At 41.2% G+C, this 16,422-nt stretch overlaps 2 long non-coding RNA genes across 2 annotated transcripts in view; both read left to right on the top strand.

Annotated features, from left to right (window-relative positions):
- LOC146810341 (uncharacterized) overlaps window positions 1-5,116 on the top strand; it is a 571,645-nt gene extending 566,529 nt beyond the window's left edge. Inside the window, exon 3 of the long non-coding RNA XR_014965674.1 lies at window positions 4,997-5,116. This is a non-coding gene — a long non-coding RNA (uncharacterized LOC146810341). The remainder of the gene's footprint in view (window positions 1-4,996) is intronic.
- Window positions 5,117-5,125: 9 nt separating this feature from the next.
- LOC146810340 (uncharacterized) lies at window positions 5,126-12,828 on the top strand. Its single transcript, XR_014965672.1, has 4 exons — window positions 5,126-5,166; window positions 12,230-12,300; window positions 12,408-12,467; window positions 12,710-12,828. It is a non-coding gene; the product is annotated as an uncharacterized LOC146810340 (long non-coding RNA).
- The last annotated feature ends 3,594 nt before the right edge of the window (window positions 12,829-16,422 follow it).

Below are 16,422 nucleotides of genomic sequence, written 5' to 3'. Positions count from 1 at the left end.
TCAGGGAAGAATATAACTGTGGCATTATCCATTTTCACCTTCCCCAGCTTGCGTACCTCCCTCAGGACAATGTCATGATACGTGTAGGATCTCTACATTCGGAGAACAATGGAGGTATCCATGACTCCCTTGGTTGATTGGGATTTCTGTCACTCCTATGATACGGGATCTATACCCTAAAGTTTTTGGTTCTGTGAATTGTCTGGACCAAACCTACAGGAATTATTTTTCGAGTGTTTTCTCACTCCCTCCCCCATATGTTTGGAAAACATGGAGCCCATATGACCCTCCACCATTGACTTGTGAGAGTTCACTTTGTAGCCACTCACGGTGCCCCGTCCCCCCGCATCCCTCACTGTTGTCCCGAGGAAGACCCCAACAGTAAGGGTTGGAAGAACCTACACACACAGGGGTCGAAACGTCGGCACTTCCCTAATGCCAGTCTCTTCAACAGTACTTACTTTACTGTTGAATTGTGTGTTACATGGCAAAATATGTACAGATGTTATGTACTGTGACAAATATCTAATTGTTTTTGGTTCTATTGTGAATAGTACATGCCTGTATATTTGATTGTGATAATTTTATCACCACCTATACTCTATTTACTTCACTACCTCACTTGAATCACCTTCCTTCCCCTTTCCACGTTTCCCTTTGGGCACTGCAATGATGATGTTTTTACAAAAATGTATGTCCTTCAATGTTTTTCTGACAAAGTGTTAGCTAGTTTCAATGTGATTTAATAACACTGTAACATCAATATACCCTTGCTTTGATTCTTTAATTTAAAGATTATTGTATCCTTTCCCTTTTTGATGCTATTTTGATGTTATAATACTGGTACCACGTAATATATACTGCCCTGTAGGAGGCAGAAGAAAATGGGTCTCGGACTTATCCCCAGCAGTGGGCTGCTCACTGGCACTCGATGGACCTGCTCCACATCAAAGAATGGGGAGAGTGCACCCGCTGGCAGTAGGTCACGCAACCATGTCTCAGTATATTCCACTGCATCAGCTACTTCTGCTCCCTCAGGCAGACCCAAAATCCTCACGTTGTTACACTGGGAGTGGCCCTCCGCATCCTGTTTTTGCCAGTGACTTCACATGTGCCATTAGCTGCTACATGTCCAACGCTGTGCTCAGGGTACTGAGGGACCATGGCCAGTTCTTGCTCAATGTCATGTACCTTGTAAGTCAGATTGTGATGAACTGCGTGCTACTGGATGAAGTCAACTGTGATTCTGTCTATGCTGCCCTGAAAGGAAGGGCCCTTTTGTTCGAGGGAGGTACCCACTGCGAGTATGCTAGCCAGGAATCTTTGTTGGGGCTGCACCGATAGAAATCCCCCATACACCCAAGTGCTCACTACCAGGGGGTGAGGAAAGGCACCACCACATAGTCGCTTTCTCCCATCTAACAGTAGTGACCAGATTCCGTGTTTCCCAGTGCCCCAGTGAGTGATGGCAGATGAAGCTGCACGCCAAAGGGCCTGGGCCTGAAACGACCCCTGTGCCCCTGGCACCTGCCACCACCAACGGCTGATATCAGTGACTAGAGCCAGTTAGTGGAGTCCCCCTCCAGTCTTGTGTGGTGCCCTCGGTTATGTAGGTCAGCTACAGTGCAGGGATTGCTCAGGGCATGGTGTGTGCCACCCACAGGCACTAGGCTTGGGCCCGAATCAACTCCCGGGCCTCCTCCGCTCCGCATGCCACCTTATCCTCACCTGGACATCGACACCGGGGCTTAATCCGCCACGCTCGCTCCGAATCTGTGACTCAACCAGCACGAGCCTCAGCCAGGTAGGATTTCACAAGGCTGGGTACAGCAGTTGCCGCCAAGTCCACTGGGGTACTTCCCAATGCAGGTGAAGCAACAGTGCTCCCTTAGGCATGAAGGTACAGTGCTCCCACCATACAAGTTCAGCACAGCTCAGGAGCCTCACCCTGCACAGTGTCCAGGCAGTGCCACATCCTCCGGCCTGTGATGCAGAGAGGTGTGCCCCCCCATTGACAATCTCTTCTGTGCACCTCGGTGTAGTGGTAGCACATGTTATGCGATGCAGACCTCCCTACGTCAGTGCGTTGGAGCGCCTTTACCGATCACAGCTCCAAGGGGTGCCAAGCGGTCTTCTCACACAGGTCAGCAACGTGTCTCCCTGCGACCTGCCAGACTTCACCACAAGGTAAGGGTAAGCAGCGACACCTCAATGTATGCTGCCATGGCCCACAGGCTTGGTACAAATGCAGCCCGCCTCCACCGTCAGGCTACAGCAACTTCACCAGACCACTGCCTCCCACTCTGGGTCTCGGACACAGGCCCAGCGAGGCTTCCGGGCCCCGGACATTGTCCGTGCTTTCAGACATCGGCTGCCATGGTGTCCCCAGCGATGTTTCATAAATGAGGCCCTGATTCTGCATTTCCTCTTTCCCAGGGACTCTGCCCGGTCATCCTGGCTGTTGGGGGGTTTGGGAGGGTTGTTGACCTGTGCTGAACTGTACTCTGGCTGCTCCATTCTGCATTCCATTGTTTTTATTTAATTTTTTCATTGGAGGTGGATTTATAGGCTGTTTTTGCCTCTAGAGGCTGAAAAGTGACTTTGGGCTGACTAACATGAATTTTTTTGGCGCTAGTTGGCCTTTTGTCACTTCTCTCTCTTCTGTCAAATTTTTTATCGCCGTGACACTAGTGTTAGTGGCAGTTTTTGCTGTGGCTAGCTGATACTATCGCAACGTAAGGACGTATTGTAAATATGTCGCTAACAGGGCGATCGTTTTTGGTTATAGACAGCGTTAAGAAAATTCCCGCTAACCAACGTAAAATCTTGTTAGCGGCAATTCTTGTAAATATGCCCCCTAATCTACACCTATGAAGCAGTTCCTGTAACAGTGTTTGGGACTTTGGAAGTTTGTTGCTGCATACTTTGAGAAGTAGATTCTTTTCACTGATGCTGTTTGCCCTTTGAGTCATTCAGTCTATGCTATTTATGAGTGAGCTGTTCGTGATCTGGATGTAGTGGTTCAAGTAGCAGTGTACCCTGACTTACTCACTTCTGGGACCTCTTCTTTCCCAAGTAAATCTCCAGTGCCCTAAGTTTCTTTTGTCGCAACATGTACAGATAAAATGTATGACAGTAAAAAGAACATATAATTCATTATTTGACCTATGGGTTAACATACTACAATTCCCATAATCCAATTCTAGCAATGCTTTTTTTATCAAGTTTTTAAAAAAATAATAAAATATTTTTCCCTAAATAATTTAAAAGGCATATATCCTATTTCACTTGCTTGATATCAATCATACCTATGTGTAAAGTAATTGTTCAATTGATCTAAATTATTATATCAGAACTTACTGCCATTTCAAATTATTGTTTTGATTATTATTATTATTATTATTAATATTATTTATAGTAGTAGTATTAGTAGTTAGTGTAGTAATGGTATTAGTTGTCGTGGTATCATCATCATAATGCTACACTGATATAAAATATCAATTATTATTGCAATGTAGTATTTTAATTATTATGGTTTCTATTCTTTTAGTTTTCATTATACTAGTAGTCTATGCTGTCTCTGTTTTCATATTATATTATTATTAATAATATTGCTATTATTATTGTTACTGCTACTACTGCTACTGCTACTACTCCTACAACTACTTCTAATATGCACTCTGATAACAAAATCACAAGTGAAATGCCTTAATTATATATTATTATATTTTACATTATATTATTATAGTTTGTATATTATCATTATTATTAGTAATAATAATAATCATAATCATAATAAAAGGAATCTGCAATCCCTGTATCAACACACGTTTATCATTTCTCTGTAATAGGCACTTGTGATGCACCCAGTTATGAAGAAATAACATAGTCACCTAACTGTAATAACTTATATAGTTGAGTTTTGGCATCACAATGCCTGCTGTCCGAGCCAGCAGCTGAAGCGAAAGGCAAGTCAAGTCATAAAGCTTTATGAATGTACCTCTTTAAACAACAAAAACTAAATGTGACTTTTATTTCTTCTGCTCTGTTTTTCTAGCTGTACAACAACAAGGAGAAAGGAGATATATACATATTTATATGGCAAAATGATAATTTTTGTACTCATTAGGAAATTATAGAAAAGTTGGAATCGGAATGTTTCTACACTTTCCAAGCTACTGCTCCTTTAAAAATAAATAAAAAAACGGACTTGCATTAAATTGATTCTGATGTCTTTTTGCAACAAATATCTAACAGCTTTTTTAATGCGTTAAATTTTGCAATAGAAACTCGATTTTTATTAATCATGCTAGCAAACATGCTCTCCTATAAATGAAAAGACTGTATACCAAGGATTTAAGTAGTTTGTGTAAAAGGTGATTGTGATGTATTACATCTTTTAAGAAAGAAGTCTAACTACTATTTATGAACACATTTCTGCCCTCGTCCCTAGGCACTCCTCTCTCCAAGTATACTGCTCACTTGTTATGCTGTTGTTTTTCTGATCTATCTGTCTTAACCTTGAGATGACACCGCCCTCACCTGGGGAATTGCCTTTTCCTGTACTGTTCTTGATTATGACATGTTTGTTTCTATATGTCTCTGCTCCTTGAGCATTTGAAAAGCGCTCTGATACCCACGAGGGTCATGTTCATGCTATATAAAACTTTCAAATAAATTATAAGCAATAAAGTGCCCCCTGCACTGCATGATAAAGATATTGCAAGTCACCTTGGAGTTCCATAACCATATAAAGGAATTTGTCCTTCAGCCTCGTTCCTACACAAGGTCATGGAATTCCTCAGTGACTTGCAATGTCCTTATAATGCATGGCAGGGGGTACTTCATCCCTAATAGAACTACTACTACCACTACTGCTACTACTCCTACTACTACTACTGCTACTATTATACACTATAATAAAATTAATCGCAAGTGAAATGCCTTCATTTCTCAGAAAAATCTCATTACTCCTATTTTGTCTTCCTCGCCTCAGTCCTCACATTTCATAGGGTGAACCATCTACCAGGAAAGGTGTACCAGTTCCTAGAAATTCAAAATAAACCTCAGGCTTCTTTTACCTGAATTGGCCTCTCCTATCCAAGGGCTGGCTTGTAAAGGATCATCCAAAAAGCCTCATACATTGAGGTCATAACCACAAAGCAGGTGAGAGAAAGGTTGCTAAGAGCTAGCATGCAAAGATTGAATTGGACTTAAGATATCACTGGTAACTAAATTAGTCATTATATCTTAATCATCTTTCTTCTTCCATTCGTTACATAGCATATGGATATCCCCTCAGTCCTTATTCTAGTTGGCCCAGTATTTCGGAAGGTAATGCTGCAACCAATAAATACCAAAACTGCTGGGTGCCATATTACTTCACAATACTGAGTTAGGAACTTTGGAAAAAGGGTTTACCATTTACCACATGTTTTTCCACAATCAGAGCTAAAAAATCACAGAGGCTTGTGGTATGTTCAGCACAACAAGCCCCTGAATTAATCTGCAAAACGTGTGGAAGGGTGGGAGAAGTGTGTTATTATTGTGGTATTTATTATCCTGATTCCGGCCCAAACTTCTACCCACATCAAGATTACTGTCCCATGAAAAATGAGGACCTTAGTGTGATAATGTGTGGTAATCAGCAGAAATCTAAAGTCACTAGACAGCTGAGTCAAATGTGATTCATTCATGCATGCACTACTGTTCAACATGACTTGGTAGCTCACAAAATATTAATATAATCTTCTAAAGAATTAACATTGGCCACCTCTAGTCAGTGCTGAGAGAATAGGTGGATAGGTATCCCAAATCGGCTACCAAGCAAATCTCGGTCAGTGCTGCTTCCTTGGGGAGATACTCGAGAAACAGCCAAGCTCCTTGCTGAAAGAAACTTGTATATTCTCAAGAAATGTACTGTTTGCCAATCGAAAAGCCCTATGAAGAACTATTGTGAACTAGCTGCTCAATATGTCTGTGGATGATTTCAGGCCCTATCTAATCAACTCAAAATTAACAGATTTCCCCACAAATAGATAAAATCCAATATTAGCTCCTCATACATCAAATGTGAGGTGCAGTAGCAAATAGGTTTGTGCAAAACTGTGTAGTTGTACAAGTCTCAATTCTGCAAGAGATCAGCAGGCAGCATGGCTGCATAGTACAGTGTCATTGTTTACATAAAAAAGAGAAATTACCTGCCACCACAACGTGCCACTCAGGACATTGTGTGACATCTTCCTCTGAGTCCCCAGAAGAGAGCCACCCTTACTCCTCAGCTGCAATACCTCACCATGCCCATTGACAAAGGGAGCATACACAGGCAATAAGAGAAACAAACCCCTGCCCCGTTGTCGGTGACTCTGCCTTGCCCTGCTATCAGCCCTCTCTCAGTGATTCTTATCTTGCCAGTGGTAGTGCTGACCTTAGAGACCTGAAGGCTTCTGACCACAATGATTTCCTGATCCAGGGTGTCCTACCCACAAAAAAGTCCTATAGCAGAACATTGACATGTGGAGGCAAGTAGACTTTTATTATATCTCATGTAAGTAGACAAAATCAGGAAGTTTGTCCACCTCCAGCAGTTCCCAGTTCTGTCAGTCTACGCAAGTGGGGGAACAACCTTTACTACGCAACTTTTACAACGCACTACCTTTACAACGCATTTTTTACAACGCATAATCCATTACAACGCATGACATTACAACGCATGACACTACAACGCATTTTTAAAAACTACCTTTACAACGCATTCCATTACAACGCATACTACCATTACAACGCATACCATTACAACGCATAATATTACACTACACTATCCAACACTTACCCTACTGTTGCACCCCCTGGAGTTAAAATAGTAATTTTTACCCCTATACTATCCAACACTTACCCTACTGTTGCACCCCCTGGAGTTAGAATAGTAATTTTTACCCCTATACTATCCAACACTTACCCTACTGTTGCACCCCCTGGAGTTAGAATAGTAATTTCTACCCCTATACTATCCAACACTTACCCTACTGTTGCACCCCCTGGAGTTAGAATAGTAATTTTTACCCCTACACTATCCAACACTTACCCTCCTATTGCACCCCCTGGAGTTAGAATAGTAATTTTTACCCCTATACTATCCAACACTTACCCTACTGTTGCACCCCCTGGAGTTAGAATAGTAATTTTTACCCCTATACTATCCAACACTTACCCTACTGTTGCACCCCCTGGAGTTAGAATAGTAATTTTTACCCCTATACTATCCAACACTTACCCTACTGTTGCACCCCCTGGAGTTAGAATAGTAATTTTTACCCCTATACTATCCAACACTTACCCTACTGTTGCACCCCCTGGAGTTAGAATAGTAATTTTTACCCCTATACTATCCAACACTTACCCTACTGTTGCACCCCCTGGAGTTAGAAAAGTAACTTTTACCCCTATACTATCTAATACTTACCTTAAATGCAATTTAATATTATGCGTTGTAATGGTATGCGTTGTAAAGGTAGTATGCGTTGTAATGGAAATGCGTTGTAAAGGTAGTTTTTAAAAATGCGTTGTAGTGTCATGCGTTGTAATGTCATGCGTTGTAATGGATTATGCGTTGTAAAAAATGCGTTGTAAGTGCATGCGTTGTAAAAGTGTGCGTTGTAACAACATACATCCACGCAAGTGCAATGATAATTGTGCCCACCACTAAGAGAAACTCCTTCAGAGATGTTGGATCAGCAAATAATAGAAGGTACAGTCTTCTGCTGTCTGTGGAAAGTAAGTGTTACTTTTTAGAAAAACGCTGGACCATGGTTACAAACTAATGTATCCTTTCTACCCTAACTATTTCATCATAGAATGGCTACTAAGAGGGTTGTAAGGCCAGACGTTTCGGAACAGCTTCTTTAATCTGGAATACTGGATGGGACTAAACCCTAAACCACCAGCTGGGATAATGGAAACCCCCCTTAAGAATGCTGAAGGTGAAGTCCTTAATTCTCAAAATCTGCCAAATCTTACTCCCAACGTTTCTTAACTACTTAAGAAAACCGCCGCCCAAGTCCTGGCTAAAATAATTTTGTTTTATCTCAAAGCTCTTGAGCGGGAATTGCAAAATGAGGGCCAGCCCAGCATCAACAGATAATTAGTGGCCCTGGAGTCTGGAACATGTAAAAGAATGTCTGAAAGCTGAACCTGCTAAGGCCCAATATACTCTGTCATCTAAGCACCATTCTCTAAACATGCAAGTTGCCAGCTAAAACCTTTGTTAAACTAGAACAGAGAGGAGAAATGTAGTCCTAAAATACAGGCAGATATTGGAAAAATCAACTCCAATTATGTCACTTGTTTTTTTCATAGAAGAAACTAATCTGTTCTGCATATGGCAACTAACATCTCCCAGGGGAGACAAGAGCCATTTGAAGGAGGGAAGGCCCTGATGCTCAGGCAATCTGTGATGGAGTTGTCAATACCCCCTGATATCAACAGAAACACCAAGTTCTTCTCTGCCCATCAGCACAGGCACTGGTGGCTCAGAAAGATTCTTGGATCATTGAGAGTATATCTTTTCATGAATGATTTTGACACTATATTTTCCATGCCAAATGCCCTATCCTGCAGACAACTGACGAATCATAAGATCTGAAAATAGTATGTTTAAGATTAGTGTTTATTTCAGTTCCCTTTAAGACCACTGAACCATAGCCATCAAAGAGGACCCAAGTTGATACCCAATATGTTGAACTTCAGGACAAACGGAGGAGGCATTATGAAAGTGCTCAGCCTAAGTGAGGTAACACTTAGAAAGGTATTGCAAAGTTACAGAAATTAAAATCTGATCCCTTTGTCATAAGGATGTCACCTTAAGGGTTCAAATTGGGACTCTGACAAGGAAAAATCAAAAAACAAAATCTGGCTGAAAAGAAAAGTACACTGTTTAAAACATATCTTGATGTGCAGGTTTCAAAGATTGTAGAAACATACCAGGAAACACCTCCATGCTTTATACCTATGCATAGTTTCTCACTGCATCCACACTGCCTGAAATTTTATTTACACCGACATATTCTTGTGAAATTTACAGACCACTTGGGATTTTATGTTCAAGAGGGGACATTTTCAATGTGAGGTCCTTACAAAAAGATTGTCCTGTTCTAGTGCTCTCCTTGTGACCATATTTCATAGCTTGGGTGTCTCCAAAATGTCAGTATCAAGAAGAATCAATGAGAAAGAACAGCACTGAATCCAATATGAGCTTGCCCTTACATCCAAAAAAACCTAAACAAAAACTTGCAGTCGTTACCAGGACCAGATTTTGAAGGAGGAGGGAAAAGAATGGCAATTTGAAATTTCATTGACCAACCTCCTTCAACTATTACCCTGAAGAAACAGCTTAATCACTATTGGTGAAAATCATTTGCAAGATCCTGCTTTATGCTCCCTGGGCTAATTTATGCTCTGATAACTTAGTCATTCTAATCAACTCTTTGAGCTCACCTTAATTTCCTATCAGAAGAAGACTTCCTTCAATTTCTTGACTACTGCTTTTCTACTAATATGCTCCAAAAGGAACAAAGTACCTTTGACATGGATATCTAGGCCCCTTTTACAAAAAGAAGATTCATGCTACAGGACCACTTTGCCAGCTCACTAGTCCATGAGCCTGCAACCAAGTTGTAAGAAATTGGGTTACTGGTTATGGGGGTGAAACCCTACTCAAGTAGTAACCACAATCCTTGTCACTGTGAAATCAAAAGCAAATCCCAAATTAACCTGAGCTCAACACTCTGGCAGCTTGGCACAGAACAGTCAGGCTTAACTTTGAGGCAATGTGTGAAAACTTTATGCAGCACTTCAAACAGTGATAAAGTGAAAAGCCAACACGCGAAAAATTTCACACCAATTTAGGAAAACAGAGTAAAATGTAATAAATACTTTGACACCAAAACAACAAAAATCTAATAAGTAGAGCTGGGGATATGCAATTTTAAACATTTAGTGACAAAAGTGCCCAAAAGGCACAAATCGCCACTCACGACTATCTGATCATGCGAGACCGGGTCACAAATTCAAGCCAACAGCGATGAAGCGCAGGCGAGTATTAGGAGCAGGTTAGTCCAGCTGAAAGAGCTATCTTCAAATCCAGTGAAACCAGTTCTGCTCATAGTGGAAGGGATCACAAACAGCAGGAAGAGAGTAGCAGATGGCCATTGGAGTAAACTGAAGAGCAGGATGGAAGTCACGGAAAGTCTTCACTGTATTGGTAAGTTCCTATCGGCAACATGAGTGGTCATGCTGGATGTCCCACGAGTGGTTAATTCTGTAACACGAAGAGTTGGAGCTTTGTGTTGGTGATGGGCATTAGCTGCAAGGTTTTGGCACCAACAGGTCCATTCGCATTCACGAACAACTCAAAAACTTAAGGGGACCTCATTAGAGACCACACCAAGGATCAGGGAACTAAGGGGGTTCACTTGGGGGTCCATCAGAGGTCAGCAGGGCTCAGACAGGTTATTTGCAGTTCCAGGCAGCAGGTCAGCTGGGTAGGTGCAGAGAGCCTCTGGAGCTTGGTAGGTTCCTGTAGCTCAGAAAAGGAGAAAAGCTGGCTGACCCTTGGAGTCTCTTCCGCCTGGGATGAAGGGTGCAGGTCCAATTTTCCTTCTCAGCAAGCATGGAGGCAGGCAGCAGAGCAGCAGAATAAAAGAGCCTCAGAGTGGCAGTCCTTCTGGCAGCAAAGCAGCACAGCAATCCTTCTTCTTCAGGTCCAGGAGTGTACTGAAGAGTTGGTGTCTGAGGTCCATTATTTATACTTAGTTCCTTCTTTGAAGTGGGAGAACCTTCTAGAGAATTCCCTTTGTAGTGTTCAGGTTTCCTGCCTTCCCTGCTCTGGCCCCAGGCTAGCTACACGGGACAGGGTATGCAATCTGTTGTATGAAGGCAGGATGCAGCTTATTCAGGTGTAATTGGGGTTGTGTCTAACTCTGCTGTCCTAACCTGACAGTAATGGCCCATCCAGGCACACCTAAACTCTCTACTGCGTTTGCCTGTCTAGGAGGAATATACAAAGACCAACTGCCAACTACACCCAGTCATATGACCCAGAGACAGGCTGCAGGCACTAAATGGCTAAGGTAGGAAAATTCCATCTTTCTAAAAATGCAATTTTCAAAATTGTAACCAAAAAGCAGGCTTTGCCATAAAAGGAAATTCATAAGCACAACCAATCCTGTCCCTATATGGACATCCTAAAAGTTGGGACAGTGTGTCTCATTTGAGTGGAAGGCTACAGTACAATTTGAGGATCCATTGTAGGATTTGAAGATCCTGGGACTTGAGGATCTACTGCAAGATTCCATGATCCTGTGGTTTATAAAACCCACACCCAGGTTGTGGCCAGGTGCTTGACTTTCTTCTTTGCTGAGGAGACGAAGGCTCTAGCTAAGGTGTGCTCTTTCTAGCTCTTAAGCTGAGACAATCTTTAAGACAGATGTTGAGTTCATCTTCTCGGACATTTCCTGCTTTTGGCCCATGATGCGGTGTGCCTTAAAAATAATTGCACAACAAACCAAAACTGGGTTTGGACTCTAATCAGTAAGGCTGAGCCACAATTAAACAAGAAACAACAAGAATGCCAATACTGATATCTAATTGCTAATATTTACTTTTAAGAACTCACATTGAAATTAAACAACTTGTTTCACAGACCTCTTTTTCTGTCTGAATAAATCCAATCTTTCTTTATTTCTATTTTTCAAATCACATTTCTTTAAAAGGACCCCTCTCTTTACACTCACTGCCTCACAGAGCACCTCTCTCTTACCTCCTTCGTAGTCCTCCCCCTTGTTTTCAGACATAGTGATGCTTTGTCCAATTATCATATCTGTGCCCGATAGTGCAATTGGCAGACATAGAATACGGCATTTTGAAAAAACTTCCACTCCAGCTTTGGTGTACTACATAATTTTAATAAAGTTGTTGTCTTGAAGATGGAACGGGAAATTAGTAAACTACGTATCCTAGGACTATTAGCGTGAAAACCAGAAACCGGCGTCTCATTTCAAACAACCGCCGGCGCAGTAATTCACTTGCACCACAGCCCGTGGTCCGAGGACAGTTAAGGTTCCGACGGAGCACATCACATCTGTTCTAAAATATGTTGCAAGGTAAGCGCCAACCTCGCGGTCCTGTGATTTTATTGCGGTATTTACAATAGCTTTCTTTTTGCCTTTCGCAGGCTAATTTAAAAAAGCACGAACAGCACGACAAGAAACGGAAAATATCTGGGCTACGAATTCGACCTTTCAAGTAAGCCAAATGGGGTTATAGATAAAATAATCACGCATATCCAATATTTGACCAAAAATGGGGCTCTGACATCAGTTTTATTTTCGTTTATGAAAATAATTTTTTAGGTCGTCGTATGAAGCCTGATGTGGAAGCACAGTATTCAGAGGAATATTGACCTTGTCAAAGTAAGAGAAAATTCCTACTGTATTCAATAAGTGTATGATTTGGCATATAGAGAAGTAGGATTGATAAAAGTTTCAATGGTTTTCCTTGTTTTTATAAATATACGTCTTCTTTGAATTTGCTAGACCGGCTGATCTAGACTATGAAGGAGGTAAGAGAGAGGTGCTCTCTGAAGCAGTGAGTGTAAAGAGAGGGGTCCTTGAGTGTCTAGGGTAATTGAAAAAGTGCTCTTTTTCTTTTCCAGCTAGGAGGTCCTGACGAGAACCCCGAGAGTTGAGGTGGTTCGAAACGCGTAGACCTGAGTTGTGCCGCAAGAATTGAGAATTGTTTACATATCAAAGTTTGATTATATACAGATATTGTTTAAATACAATTTTTCTGTGGCTTATGTAGAATTAGTTTATAGGTTTCTAGGAATCATGTGTGGTGCTGTTGGGAGTTTTGAGTGCTGGATGAAGTGGTGATTGAAAATGTGGATGAATGGGAATGTATGGAGTTTGTACAAATAGAGTGTAATGGGTTATAAGTGTTGTGGAATGGTAGTAAAATGTTTGTGTATTGAATGATGGGAATGATGTGATGGGTAAGAATTGTTTAAAGATTTTTCGAGTAATGGTGTCATTTAAAGAAATGTGATTTGAAAAATAGAAATAAGAAAGATTTGATTTATTGAGATGGAAAAAGAGGTCTGTGAAACATGCTGTTATATTTCAATGTGAGTTCTTAAAAGTAAATATTAGTAATTAGATGTCAGTATTGGCATTCTTGTTGTTTCTTGTTTAAAAATAATTGCTGCACATAGAAATGTTGGTATCATTTTATTGCCAAAATTGCAGAGATGTAGGACCACACAACTTTCGACGTCAACTCAAACCCTCAACTGTCCCAACCACAAGGTTCCATGATTGATGTCACCATACCCAATCCGGAACTCCTTGCTCAAAATCTTGTCCTCCATAAATTAATGCCTTAACCATATCACATCTACTTCCTTTTGAAAGAAAAGTAAATTATACCATCCTGTGGAAAACAACCCAATAGGAAAGGTAACCCCAGAGCATAGAATTGTGCAACATGAAGAAAACACAACTGTAGTAGCTGTACCTTACGATACTTAACAATATAGTCCTTCCACCTCACTGGTTTCTTCTGGATTTTTTTAGATTGAACTTCACCTAGTCCGCACCCCCCCCGGCTAAATATCCTCCACCTCAAGCGAAACACACGCATCATACATTCCTTTTGCATTCTCCTCTGCCCTTACCAGCCCGGACATACTCCACACATCCCCTGACTCCAATACCATCACATTCTTCGTTACTACTTCTATTTTGAATGTTCCCAGAAACTTGACATATTTAAAATGAAGTGATGGAGTGCGACATTAGCATTCTTGGCTTAATGCTGCACTCCACCACTTCAGAAATGCAGGGCCGCTCTATATGTACAACAATATGGTGCAGCCCTGCATTTCCCCTGTACTGGCGCTAAACTTAGCAGCCTAGCGCCAACACAGGCACCCTTGCACCATAGTGCAAGGGTGTCTGTGTTGAGGGAGACCTTCCTGCACATAAACAATCAATGGCAATTTGCTATTTCTGTTTGTGCTGCACAAAGCAGCACACATGGAAACAGCAAAAACGAGGAGAAATAAAACATTTCTCCTCGTTTCCCCTGTTTAAGACCAGGTTTCCCCTTGTCTTAATTTTGGTGCTGCCTCCTATTTACGAACAGGTAAATGTGCCAACAAGGGATTTGTTTATATGATGAATTTAAACAGATTTTTACTTTTTACTTAGAGCAAGATTATATATATTTGCTTGCAAAGTAATTTCTTTTTGGGTTGTTCTGTATCCAAAAATATCCAAACAACACGGGTGTATATAGAAAAAGATTTTTATCTTGATGGAGAACAATTAAAAGGGGGTTCTAAATCATTAAACACACAATGAAACAGGAAGATGTGAAATAATACAGTTGTTTTTTAGTACTTCACAGTAACAATTGTGTAGACTTTTTTCTGGTCAAAATGAGGCAAATCAATGTGTTAATCAAAAATGAGTAACGCCTAAAATAGCATAATACAGAAAATAAGTGCAGTTGTCGACGTTTCAGTCTTTAGGCTTTCGTCTGTTAGAACATCTTCAGGACTCTGGAAGTTTAAAATGGTTGACCCTCGAAAGTGAGTGTAACTGTAACCTTCAATTGTTAAACTGAATTAGCAGATTTCCAAAGCAGAAGATTAGATCAGAATTTCGAATCATAACATGATTCCCCCAAACATTTTGTTGTAGATGGTTTGGGCGATGATAGTAATGGCTCCTGGAAACCTTCTAAACAAGTTGGATCAAAGAGCACGCTTCCATGCAGTCGGCTTCTATTCTGAAACATCCATTGAAAGTTGAATCTGAGTAAACGCTCGCTCACAGAGCTGAAAGTGACATTGTGGGGGTGATAGGGGCTTGTAAATATGCCCCTTGGTTCTTTCCTTCTTGACAAATCCAGGTTTTCTCACCAAAACTGTATCACCCACTTTCCACACCACCAACTTGCCACAGTTCCTTTTATCATACCAAATTTTGTATTTCTCTGGGTATGTCTGCCTCCTGCCCTGTAACTTGACCATCTTCTTCCTGTTTTTCCCATAACTCTCAGCACCAGACACACCAAGCCACGCTGGTTTAAGTTCCGAACATGGTGTTCTTCTTTCAACATCTGGAGAGGTGATTTCCAGGTAACCAAATTGGGATCATTGCGATGTGCCCACCAAGTTTCCCTCAACATTTCCTTCAACGACGTACCCACTTCCACTGCTAGCTGCACACAGGATTTGACTATTCTCATCATTCTCTCTGCTAGACAATTCGCTTGAGGTGTGAACAGAGCTGTTCTTTGGTGTTGAATGGACAGGGTTCTCAAAACTTCTTTCATCTTACGCTGGGTTTTCTGGCACCCCCTCACATCTTGAAACTTCTTCTGCAGAGTCTCAGCAAAGGATTTCCTTGCATCCGTGGAACTTTTTTTTAACTCTTTCAACACTGCTCTTAGCAGTGTCTGGATAGTGATTAGCTAGGGTGATTTGTATTTATTTGTTTTGACTGTGAAACTGTTGGATTCTTGAGCTACAGCTTGGAACTATGTACTAACCCTCTGCTCCGTCTTCTAAGCTGCACTGTAACACATTTCTCTTCGGCTTTTGCAGGTTTATTTACAAATTTTAAGTGAACTTTTGTTCCTGTTCAGTGACTCAAGTTGTGGAAATGTAACAACTGAGTACAGGATATCAGAACAGAACCTCATAATTTTCCCTTGGCTCTAGTAAGATAATGGTACCGTGCCATCAATATGTTGAATGTTTAAGATAGTGCACTTGATATTTTTAGTGTCTGTAGGAGGTAACCATTCATGTGAAATCCAGGTAAAAGAATCAACTGCATGAAATTAAAACTGATGTAAGAACAGAGAACAAGAGCAGTCTCTAGTGAGCGATTGCTGAACACCCGCGTTAGCCTCTATTTGATGCGACGAACTGTGCGAATAAAACCTCACGATGTCTCTAGTGTGCCTTCTCTCATATCACTATGCCCCTCTGCCCTCTTCACCATTGTATTGGGCACAGTCTTGGAAGGGTTCTGCACTGCCAATTGGAAGAAGGCTAGTGGTTTCCACATCAGTAGTGCAGCAGCATTCAAATCTACAGGTTATTAGTGATTTCACTATGACAGTTTGCACTGCTCTTCACTAAAAAAGCAATTCCCTATTTGAGGTGCATGATAAAAGAAAAAGGACGTGACTCTGGTCCTGAAAGCTAACAATAGAAAATCTGCATAAGCGTTGGTGGAATGGCAGATATTTTTGTTGCCTTCTTTCGAGACAATTGCTGTAATTTGTCACTCGACCTTGCAATTAGGTATGGTAGGAAATTTTAGAAATTATGTTCAATGTACTGTAAGGGAA

Source organism: Triturus cristatus, chromosome 7 (assembly GCF_964204655.1).
Source record: "Triturus cristatus chromosome 7, aTriCri1.1, whole genome shotgun sequence".
Lineage (NCBI taxonomy): Eukaryota > Metazoa > Chordata > Amphibia > Caudata > Salamandridae > Triturus > Triturus cristatus.
Note: the sequence above shows the minus strand (reverse complement) of the source record. Positions and strands in the feature narration are given on the sequence as shown.